General features: G+C 36.7%; 1 protein-coding gene across 1 annotated transcript in view; it reads right to left on the reverse strand.

Annotated features, from left to right (window-relative positions):
• The window catches only part of LOC145666382 (sorbitol dehydrogenase-like), a 60889-nt gene that overhangs the window by 14269 nt on the left and 34573 nt on the right, over positions 1 to 12047 (reverse strand). The gene's annotated exons all lie outside the window — the stretch shown is intronic.

Genomic DNA, 12047 nt, shown 5'->3' on the forward strand with positions numbered 1-12047 from the left:
AACTAAATGTATCCTTTAAACTGTATTTCTTCCATTGACATCTATTTGCTGTGACTGTATGTACAAAATAAGTATTATTATTACGGAACAAAACTGGTTCGAAGAATTTTATCAATACTATAAATTTGAGGTCATTGAATTGAAAAAAAAAATACATTTTTATTCACCAAAACTCTTTAATTTTGTCAAAATATTAATAATTTAGATATATATCCCTTTCAGAACAGGCACTCACTGTAATGAGGATATATAACCAATAGTTAAATTACACATATGCTGCGTAAAAAGACTTCGGCTCGAGCTCCAACGATCGTGAGGGTTTACACAACGAGAATTGGTGCGCACCAGTTTAATTTGTTCACATGTTTTCGCCACATTGAATTCTTTTTGTTGAAGGGTGCTGCTAGCTAGAAGGCATTCAGCAAATAATTTTGAAAACTTGTGTAAACGTTACGATTGTTGTTCTATTTCGAGTTCTTATTGTATGCGTTGTTAGATTAAATGTTGAAAGATGTTATTCAGTTAATGTTATGAGCTTTGTTTAAAAATTGAATGCTCTATTTGGACAATTATTAGTAACTCTCACAAAAGTAAGTGTTAGGTTTAAACGATACCCAAATAGTACTTTGAAATCCATCAGGGTCAAGTACTTCTTATCCAGATACCAGTCTAGGCCATGGTCCTGCAATAGTCTTAAGACTAATCAAGACTCTGCCTGTATAAAGTTTTGTCTATTTCGAGATATGTTTTACATCGATTTCTCTCCAAGAATGGTTCAGCGACAGGCAGATAAATCGAACTGGAACACTTCAACTTAAAATAATTCCCAAGAATAATTCAAATCGTAAAAATATAAAACTCCCTAACGAGCAAGACATGAAGAGAGGAGAATTCAAAGAGTTCACACGAGACGATAACAAAGTAACTCTACTAGAGTGAAAGGACAGCAAATCCATTATGACTGTTTCGGCTAGCACTGGCTCCAACCACATTGAAGATGTCCGAACAGGGGGCAATCAAAATGAGGAATATGTTAGTGTTCGCTGTACTGCTGTTAGGATTTAAACGATCAAATGCTGAAATATTTTCGGACATGGATTAGAACCCAAAACCGGACTTTTTAAAGTGAATTTTAATTTTTTGGCTTGACAATAGTTTACTCATGGTTCAAGTACCGTTGTCACAGGGATTTTTTACCCCTGGAAAGTTTTACCCCCTGGAAAATTTTACCCCCTGGAAATCTTTACCCCCTTGTCGGTTTCTGGTAACTTCAAAGGAAAAGTCAAAAGTCACATTAAAAATTCATATAATTGAATGTGATCTCTCAGTGTATGCACTCACTTTGGTCAAGATGGCTTTAAATCCGAAGATTTGGTAGGGGCGTAAAAATTTCCTAGGAAATTATTACCTCTCTGTCGGCTATTGATTACTTCAAAGACAAACTCAAATGTTATATTATAAATTGATACCACTCTGTAGTATCTCTTAACAGACACAGTCACTTTGGGCAAGATGGCTTTAAATCCGAAGATTTGGTAGGGGGTAAAAATTTCCTAGGAAATTATTACCCCTCCTGTCGGTTATTGGTTACTTCAAAGACAAACTCAAATGTTATATTACAAATTGATACCACTCTGTAGTATCTCTTAACAGACACAGTCACTTTAGCCAAGATGGCTTTAAATCCGAAGATTTGGTAGGGGGGTAAAAATTTCCTAGGAAATTATTACCTCCCTGTCGGCTATTGGTTACTTCAAAGACAAACTCAAATGTTATATCATAAATTGATACCACTCTGTAGTATCTCTTAACAGACACAGTCACTTTAGCCAAGATGGCTTTAAATCCGAAGATTTGGTAGGGGGGTAAAAATTTCCTAGGAAATTATTACCTCCCTGTCGGCTATTGATTACTTCAAAGACAAACTCAATTGTTATATTATAAATTGATACCACTCTGTAGTATCTCTTAACAGTCACAGTCACTTTAGCCAAGATGGCTTTAAATCCAAAGATTTGGTAGGGGGGTAAAAATTTCCTAGGAAATTATTACCCCTCCTGTCGGTTATTGGTTACTTCAAAGACAAACACAAATGTTATATTACAAATTGATACCACTCTGTAGTATCTCTTAACAGACACAGTCACTTTAGCCAAGATGGCTTTAAATCCGAAAATTTGGTAGGGGGTAAAAATTTCCTAGGAAATTATTACCTCCCTGTCGGCTATTGGTTACTTCAAAGACAAACTCAAATGTTATATCATAAATTGATACCACTCTGTAGTATCTCTTAACAGACACAGTCACTTTAGCCAAGATGGCTTTAAATCCGAAGATTTGGTAGGGGGGTAAAAATTTCCTAGGAAATTATTACCTCCCTGTCGGCTATTGATTACTTCAAAGACAAACTCAAATGTTATATTATAAATTGATATCACTCTGTAGTATCTCTTAACAGACACAGTCACTTTGGCCAAGATGGCTTTATATCCGAAGATTTGGTAGGGGGGTAAAAATTTCCTAGGAAATTATTACCTCCCTGTCGGCTATTGATTACTTCAAAGACAAACTCAAATGTTATATTATAAATTGATACCACTCTGTAGTATCTCTTAACAGACACAGTCACTTTGGGCAAGATGGCTTTAAATCCGAAGATTTGGTAGGGGGGTAAAAATTTCCTAGGAAATTATTACCTCCCTGTCGGCTATTGGTTACTTCAAAGACAAACTCAAATGTTATATCATAAATTGATACCACTCTCTAGTATCTCTTAACAGACACAGTCACTTTGGCCAAGATGGCTTTAAATCCGAAGATTTGGTAGGGGGGTAAAAATTTCCTAGGAAATTATTACCTCCCTGTCGGCTATTGATTACTTCAAAGACAAACTCAAATGTTATATTACAAATTGATACCACTCTGTAGTATCTCTTAACAGACACAGTCACTTTAACCAAGATGGCTTTATATCCGAAGATTTGGTAGGGGGGTAAAAATTTCCTAGGAAATTATTACCTCCCTGTCGGCTATTGATTACTTCAAAGACAAACTCAAATGTTATATTATAAATTGATACCACTCTGTAGTATCTCTTAACAGACACAGTCACTTTAGCCAAGATGGCTTTATATCCGAAGATTTGGTAGGGGGGTAAAAATTTCCTAGGAAATTATTACCTCCCTGTCGGCTATTGATTACTTCAAAGACAAACTCAAATGTTATATTACAAATTTATACCACTCTGTAGTATCTCTTAACAGACACAGTCACTTTAGCCAAGATGGCTTTATATCCGAAGATTTGGTAGGGGGGTAAAAATTTCCTAGGAAATTATTACCTCCCTGTCGGCTATTGATTACTTCAAAGACAAACTCAAATGTTATATTACAAATTGATACCACTCTGTAGTATCTCTTAACAGTCACAGTCACTTTAGCCAAGATGGCTTTAAATCCGAAGATTTGGTAGGGGGGTAAAAATTTCCTAGGAAATTATTACCTCCCTGTCGGCTATTGATTACTTCAAAGACAAACTCAAATGTTATATTATAAATTGATACCACTCTGTAGTATCTCTTAACAGTCACAGTCACTTTAGCCAAGATGGCTTTAAATCCGAAGATTTGGAAGGGGGGTAAAAATTTCCTAGGAAATTATTACCTCCCTGTCGGCTATTGATTACTTCAAAGACAAACTCAAATGTTATATTATAAATTGATACCACTCTGTAGTATCTCTTAACAGTCACAGTCACTTTAGCCAAGATGGCTTTAAATCCGAAGATTTGGTAGGGGGGTAAAAATTTCCTAGGAAATTATTACCTCCCTGTCGGCTATTGATTACGTCAAAGACAAACTCAAATGTTATATTATAAATTGATACCACTCTGTAGTATCTCTTAACAGTCACAGTCACTTTAGCCAAGATGGCTTTAAATCCGAAGATTTGGTAGGGGGGTAAAAATTTCCTAGGAAATTATTACCTCCCTGTCGGCTATTGATTACGTCAAAGACAAACTCAAATGTTATATTATAAATTGATACCACTCTGTAGTATCTCTTAACAGACACAGTCACTTTAGCCAAGATGGCTTTATATCCGAAGATTTGGTAGGGGGGTAAAAATTTCCTAGGAAATTATTACCTCCCTGTCGGCTATTGATTACTTCAAAGACAAACTCAAATGTTATATTATAAATTGATACCACTCTGTAGTATCTCTTAACAGACACAGTCACTTTGGCCAAGATGGCTTTAAATCCTAAGATTTGGTAGGGAAGTAAAAATTTCCTAGGAAATTATTACCTCCCTGTCGGCTATTGATTACGTCAAAGACAAACTCAAATGTTATATTATAAATTGATACCACTCTGTAGTATCTCTTAACAGTCACAGTCACTTTAGCCAAGATGGCTTTAAATCCGAAGATTTGGTAGGGGGGTAAAAATTTCCTAGGAAATTATTACCTCCCTGTCGGCTATTGATTACTTCAAAGACAAACTCAAATGTTATATTATAAATTGATACCACTAAGTAGTATCTCTTAACAGACACAGTCACTTTAGCCAAGATGGCTTTAAATCCGAAGATTTGGTAGGGGGTAAAAATTTCCTAGGAAATTATTACCTCCCTGTCGGCTATTGGTTACTTCAAAGACAAACTCAAATGTTATATTATAAATTGATACCACTCTGTAGTATCTCTTAACAGACACAGTCACTTTAGCCAAGATGGCTTTAAATGCGAAGATTTGGTAGGGGGGTAAAAATTTCTTAGGAAATTATTACCTCCCTGTCGGCTATTGATTACTTCAAAGACAAACTCAAATGTTATATCATAAATTGATACCACTCTGTAGTATCTCTTAACAGACACAGTCACTTTAGCCAAGGTGGCTTTAAATGCGAAGATTTGGTAGGGGGGTAAAAATTTCCTAGGAAATTATTACCTCCCTGTCGGCTATTGATTACTTCAAAGACAAACACAAATGTTATATTATAAATTGATACCACTCTGTAGTATCTCTTAACAGACACAGTCACTTTGGCCAAGATGGCTTTATATCCGAAGATTTGGTAGGGGGGTAAAAATTTCCTAGGAAATTATTACCTCCCTGTCGGCTATTGATTACTTCAAAGACAAACTCAAATGTTATATTATAAATTGATACCACTCTGTAGTATCTCTTAACAGACACAGTCACTTTAGCCAAGGTGGCTTTAAATGCGAAGATTTGGTAGGGGGGTAAAAATTTCCTAGGAAATTATTACCTCCCTGTCGGCTATTGATTACTTCAAAGACAAACACAAATGTTATATTATAAATTGATACCACTCTGTAGTATCTCTTAACAGATACAGTCACTTTGGCCAAGATGGCTTTAAATACGAAGATTTGGTAGTGGGTAAAAATTTTCCTGGAAATTATTACCTCCCTGTCGGCTATTGATTACTTCAAAGACAAACTCAAATGTTATATTACAAATTAATACCACTCTGTAGTATCTCTTAACACACACAGTCACTTTGGCCAAGATGGCTTTAAATCCGAAGATTTTGTAGGGGGGTGAAAATTTCCTAGGAAATTATTACCTCCCTGTCGGCTATTGATTACTTCAAAGACAAACACAAATATTATATTATAAATTGGTACCACTCTGTAGTATCTCTTAACAGACACATTCACTTTAGCCAAGATATGATTTTATGAATTGATATTATACCCTGTTATCTCTTAACAGACGTACTGATTGTCGGTAAGATGTCTTTATATCAGAAATTTTATAGGGGTGCTTATACTCTTGTATTGGTTCTGTGCTACTTCAAGGATAAGGTCAAATTTTTACATTATAAATTGATGTTATACCGATTTATGTCTTAACAGACGCACTCACTTTGGGGACGATGAAGGATGGTTTTATTTTCGAAAGTTCATAGGGAGGTAATATATAAAGAAAGCTAAAACTTATTTTTATTTTAAAGGAGATGTTGAAATACCAAATTTGATGACTCGGGTTTAATAGAGCCCGAAAATGTACACGTTTTTATAAGATAATTTTCATACGTATTCTTCGCTTCCGCTTTGAAATTCCAAAAATCGATTCTCTGTGATATATCACGTCTCAGATCCCATGTACTGACCAAGCTTTAAGTTTCTAAGTTCAGCGGTTGTACATACGACTTGAGAATCTTCTTTTTACAAGCCTTGTACGTTGTTCTGGTGGCTAGCTCGCACTAGCTAGCTACGCCATTTTCAACAGTGTTGACAACTTTATCAATGTTTATTATATCTCCGGTACGGTTAGAGAAATCGAAGTGTTGTAAACGGTAAAATAATTTGAACGTTCCTTGCAAACCACACATGTAACTAGATATAATATTTACTTAAGATTTTTGTAAATAAAGACTTTCAAAAAATTCAAATTTTCAACCCCTGTAACTTCGTTTCTATTCATTCGAAAAACGTCATACCATGACCATGATATTCAGCGCTAAAGTTCTTTCGAACTATATTATCCTGTGCATCTCTGTTGTGCTGTGTCTGCGTTAGAGGCTTCCAAACTTCGGATGTTTGTGATACCATAATATCTTTAACTTGTAACACTGATTAATACAAGTAGTATTTTAAGTTTACATTTAACATGGTTAGAAATGTGTAATAAACTGACGTAGTGCCATTTGAAAAAATATAAATTTATATTTGGTTGGCAACACTTGTGAATTTCTGTCTAAACCCGTTATAGCGGATGATCACGATAAATTGTCTACCATGTGTATATAGGGACAGAGAGAGGAATAAATTGCAACAACGTTGTTTTTAATTGAAAGATGTGTTTTATGTTTACAATCATTTATGTTATAAACTGTGTAATAGTAGTTATCAAGATTATAAGGCAACTAATATCTAATATTTTACACTGCAAACTAGGTTATATTTTGGAATCAAAGTCTGCTTTCTCAGTTGCAAATAACAAAATTTAAAGTTAGATTTACTTACCTTTGTTTCAAAAGATTGTTTATTCTCTATATATTTTTCTTCCTACGTGTTCCACACTGTCAAAAGAGTAAAATCGAGTTTCAAAATCAATATTTTCCTTTCGACGCTACTAAATCCTTAAATCTCGACTACTAGTAGAACAAGTCAAGAGCTGCTTTCACGAACGAAACTATGAAATATTTTTTAACAGTGCAGTGTTTCGGAGGAAAGTTTCTTCCTCCTTTTATACTAGGCCGCTAATATGTAAGATTTGAATTGTTCCTCTTGAAGAGCAACTTATACAAATTTCATTGATATAATAAGAAAACAATTAATAGAAATTACCACTTTGACACTGCAACCATCTTAAGACACCTGGGGGGCGCGGTGGCTCAGTGGTAGAGTGTTCACCTCTGGTGCTTGGGATCACTGGTTCGATCCCAGTTCGCGCCGTGTGGAGTTTATGGTGGACAAACACCGTACTTGTGGGCATTCTCGGGGTTCTACCGTTTAATCCCACTTTCTTCGTTCCACCATTTCATTCATTTCTCATAATCACTGTCTCCTTTATCCTAACCGGCATAGCCGTAGGACGTAAAACTAATAGATTTCATTTCATTTTTTTCTTAAGACACCCTCGTCAGACAGCAAATCACGTGCAAAACATGAAAAGCAATTATTTCCTAGGAAAACAATACCGACTATCAAGTTTTTGGTCATGAAGCCAAATTTTCGGACAAAGCAATCTTGACCAGAATGATTGCGTCTGTTAAGAAATAACACGGAGTAGCATCAATTTATAATATAACATTTGATACTATCTTTGAAGTAAACAAATAACCGACAGGCGGTATAAATATCTCAGGAAAATATTACCCACTATCAAATTTTCGGACATAAAGTCATATTGACCAAAGTGAATGCCTCCGTTAACGAACAACACAGAATGGTAATAATTTATAATGTAACATTTGATGTCTTTAGAGTAGTGCTCTCAACGGGTCGGGTTGGGTCGGGTCGGGTTGAAGACCGACCCGACCCGAATTGACTGACCAGACTCGACTGACCCGAACCGTGATCCGACCTGATTGACCTGACCCGACAACCCGACCCGACCAGATCCGTAACCCGACCCCAGCTCACCCGATCCGAGTCGGGTCGGGTCGGGTCACGCGTCGCGTCGGGTCAACCCGATCTGTTTGAGAGCACTATGGTCACGACACTGGGTGAACGCCAAAATGCACTCACATTGGGAATTAAGCCCGGACCACGTGTACCGAAGTCTTACACGTTAACCACTAGCTAGATCGAACGGGGGATTTGTATATGCATTTTAATGAATATTTGGCACTTTTGAGGTTTGGTTATTTCTTTTTATAACTATTAACAACGTCCGACGTGGGAAAAAATTATTTTTTCTTGCTTTAGTTCTATGTGACGAAAATTTTCTTCAAGGTCAGTGTTCTCACCTGCTCGGACGGCAGGGGATCTTCTCGGAATGCAGTAGCAAGAGTTTCTTGGCGGAGACAAAAGGAAATCGTTTAATTACAATGATAAGGGTTGAGGAAACAGGAGAACACCTGTGATTTTTTCCAACCCTTCAAGTTTCATTCCAAAATAGGTTCTTATGATTCCGGGACCCGTGCTACTTTGATTTTTCTTTCTCGGTAATTAAAACGTATTTTACAGTATATATAGTTGCACGTAACAAGATACATAAAATGAATTTTGTAATTTAAAATTTAAAAATACAGTATGATATTTAATTATGAAGTACTAATTTTATTTCATCACTTTCAGCCCTACAAATAAAATTCAAACGATTCGCTCCCTGGGTCTTGGTCATCAATACTGCGTCTTATTCTTTGTCTTGCAGTCAAGTATTGGTCCTGCATTTCGTAGTCTTGGTGGTCTTTCATGCTATATAAGAGCCAAGAATGCTTGCCTCATCGGTACAAATGAAGACCAAGTGTGATTTTGATTATGGTCTTTCATACTATACGGAAAGCAAGAAAATACGCTCATCGCTACTTGGTGATCACCAAAAGCAGGCCAAGAGCAAGATTACTATGCAATTCGTCTTGCATATCCAATCTTTATCTTGTTCTTGTATCGATGTCCTTGGGCTTGGTGAAATAAAATGAAATATTGAGTTTAAGGTCCCTCGATTCTGCACCGAGGCTAAGGGATATGGTGACCATGAGAAATGAATGAAACGGTGCAATGAAGAAAGTGGGAGGAAACAGGAGAATCCCGAGAAAACCCACTACACGGCGTTTCTCCACCCCAAAGCCTACTTAGCACAAGCTGGGATCGAACCATGGACACTATGCACCAGAGATGAATTCTCTACCACTGAGCCACCGCAGCCCTGCTTGGGCTTGGTCGTCCATATCCAATCTTTCTTTTTGCCTTACTTAAACAACTTCTAGTTTTGTTCTAAATCCAGACGCCATATTGGCGTAGATATTAATATTACAGTCGATTGGAAAAATCAATCTTCCATATTTAAAAATTAAAGTACACACAATTACAAAAATAAGCATTTACCATAAAAGTACTAGCTTCAAGTGTTCAAAATAGATTTATGGTTTCTATAAAATCAATAGAAAATTGCTATTTTCAATTAGGCAGCTAGTAAAAAACAGCAGTTTTCGACTCCAGCCGAGTTTAAGCTCAACCTAAACTCAGTTGACCAAAGTGAACTGACCCGATTGACCAGATCCGACAACCCGACACAAGCTGACCAGACTGACCCGACCCGATAACCCGATCCGACTTGACCCGATTGACCCGACCCGACAACCCGACCCGAGCTGACCCGACTGACTCGACCCGAGTAGACTAACCCGACAACGCGACCCTTGCTGACCCGACTGACCCCACCCCACAAACCGACCTGAGTTGACCTGATCCGACCAGACCCGTAACCCGACCCGAGACGCGTTTCAGAGCACTACTTTGGAGTAATCAAAAACCGACATGTCGGTATAATTTCCTAGGATATTTTTACCACCCCTACCAAATCTTCGAATTTAAAGCCATCTTACCCAAAGTGAGTATGTCTGTTAATAGATTCTACGGAGTGGTATCAATTCATAATGCAACATTTGAGATTGTCTTTGAAGTAACCAATAGCCGACAAGGACGTAATAATTTCCTAGAAAATTTTTACCCCCCTACCAAATCTTCGCATTTAAAGCCATCTTGGCTAAAGTGACTGTGTCTGTTAAGAGATACTACAGAGTGGTATCAATTTGTAATATAACATTTGTGTTTGTCTTTGAAGTAACCAATAACCGACAGGAGGGGTAATAATTTCCTAGGAAATTTTTACCCCCCTACCAAATCTTTGGATTTAAAGCCATCTTGGCTAAAGTGACTGTGACTGTTAAGAGATACTACAGAGTGGTATCAATTTATAATATAACATTGAGTTTGTCTTTGAAGTAATCAATAGCCGACGGGGAGGTAATAATTTCCTAGGAAATTTTTACCCCCCTACCAAATCTTCGGATTTAAAGCCATCTTGGCTAAAGTGACTGTGTCTGTTAAGAGATACTACAGAGTGGTATCAATTTATGATATAACATTTGAGTTTGTCTTTGAAGTAACCAATAGCCGACAGGGAGGTAATAATTTCCTAGGAAATTTTTACCCCCCTACCAAATCTTCGGATTTAAAGCCATCTTGGCTAAAGTGACTGTGTCTGTTAAGAGATACTACAGAGTGGTATCAATTTGTAATATAACATTTGAGTTTGTCTTTGAAGTAACCAATAACCGACAGGAGGGGTAATAATTTCCTAGGAAATTTTTACCCCCTACCAAATCTTCGGATTTAAAGCCATCTTGCCCAAAGTGACTGTGTCTGTTAAGAGATACTACAGAGTGGTATCAATTTATAATATAACATTTGAGTTTGTCTTTGAAGTAACCAATAGCCGACAGGGAGGTAATAATTTCCTAGGAAATTTTTACCCCCCTACCAAATCTTCGGATTTAAAGCCATCTTGGCCAAAGTGACTGTGTCTGTTAAGAGATACTACAGAGTGGTATCAATTTGTAATATAACATTTGAGTTTGTCTTTGAAGTAATCAATAGCCGACAGAGAGGTAATAATTTCCTAGGAAATTTTTACCCCCCTACCAAATCTTCGGATTTAAAGCCATCTTGACCAAAGTGAGTGCATACACTGAGAGATCACATTCAATTATATGAATTTTTAATGTGACTTTTGACTTTTCCTTTGAAGTTACCAGAAACCGACAAGGGGGTAAAGATTTCCAGGGGGTAAAATTTTCCAGGGGGTAAAACTTTCCAGGGGTAAAAAATCCCTGTGACACCGTCAAGACTGTGAGCTATTAAATATCAAGAAACAAAATCCGCTTAATCTCCTGGAATTTCGTCTCTTTATTTCAGAGTACCTCCTCGATGGACCAACTCGAAGGCGCTCACCTGATCACTTTGAAGGACCAGAAAATGCCGAAGAGCCACCAAAAATATTTACGAATAAAAGACCTAAAGCACTGCCATCACGAAATAAAAAATTTGAAGGGGATTAATCACTGCCCTATACTGGACAAAATTAAAGCTCGATATGCTACAGACTTCAGGGCTATACGACCCCGAACAAAGTGTATGAAAATGTGATGTGTATTTATATCTTAACAATGACGATAACTGTTTCATTAAGTTTCACACAAACGAGTAATGTGGGCATCCAACATTGTCATTGCATTGTACTTTTTTATTGTGTTCTAATTGTTAATCTGATTATGAGAAAACAAAAAGATATACTCTTTAGTACTAATAAAAAGCATTACAAGTCACAACCCGCACTTTTGTGAGTATCAGAATTAGGAAGGGTTACGTCCGAATCATCATAATCGTGAGTATCGTGGTTTTCCACTCCCCACTTTGGGGGAAACGTCAAGAAACATATCACTATCAATTTAAGGTGCATCTATCAAAAATAAGTACTTAAAATCAAGAAGAGTAAAGTATTTTCTTTCTGGGTCTGTAAGGGATAATAAAATATTGTGCAATGCTCGGAAATACAGTCATTTTA

This window comes from Thermobia domestica, chromosome 12 (genome assembly GCF_964235325.1).
Source record: "Thermobia domestica chromosome 12, izTheDome1.hap1.1, whole genome shotgun sequence".
NCBI classification, from domain to species: Eukaryota; Metazoa; Arthropoda; class Insecta; order Zygentoma; family Lepismatidae; genus Thermobia; species Thermobia domestica.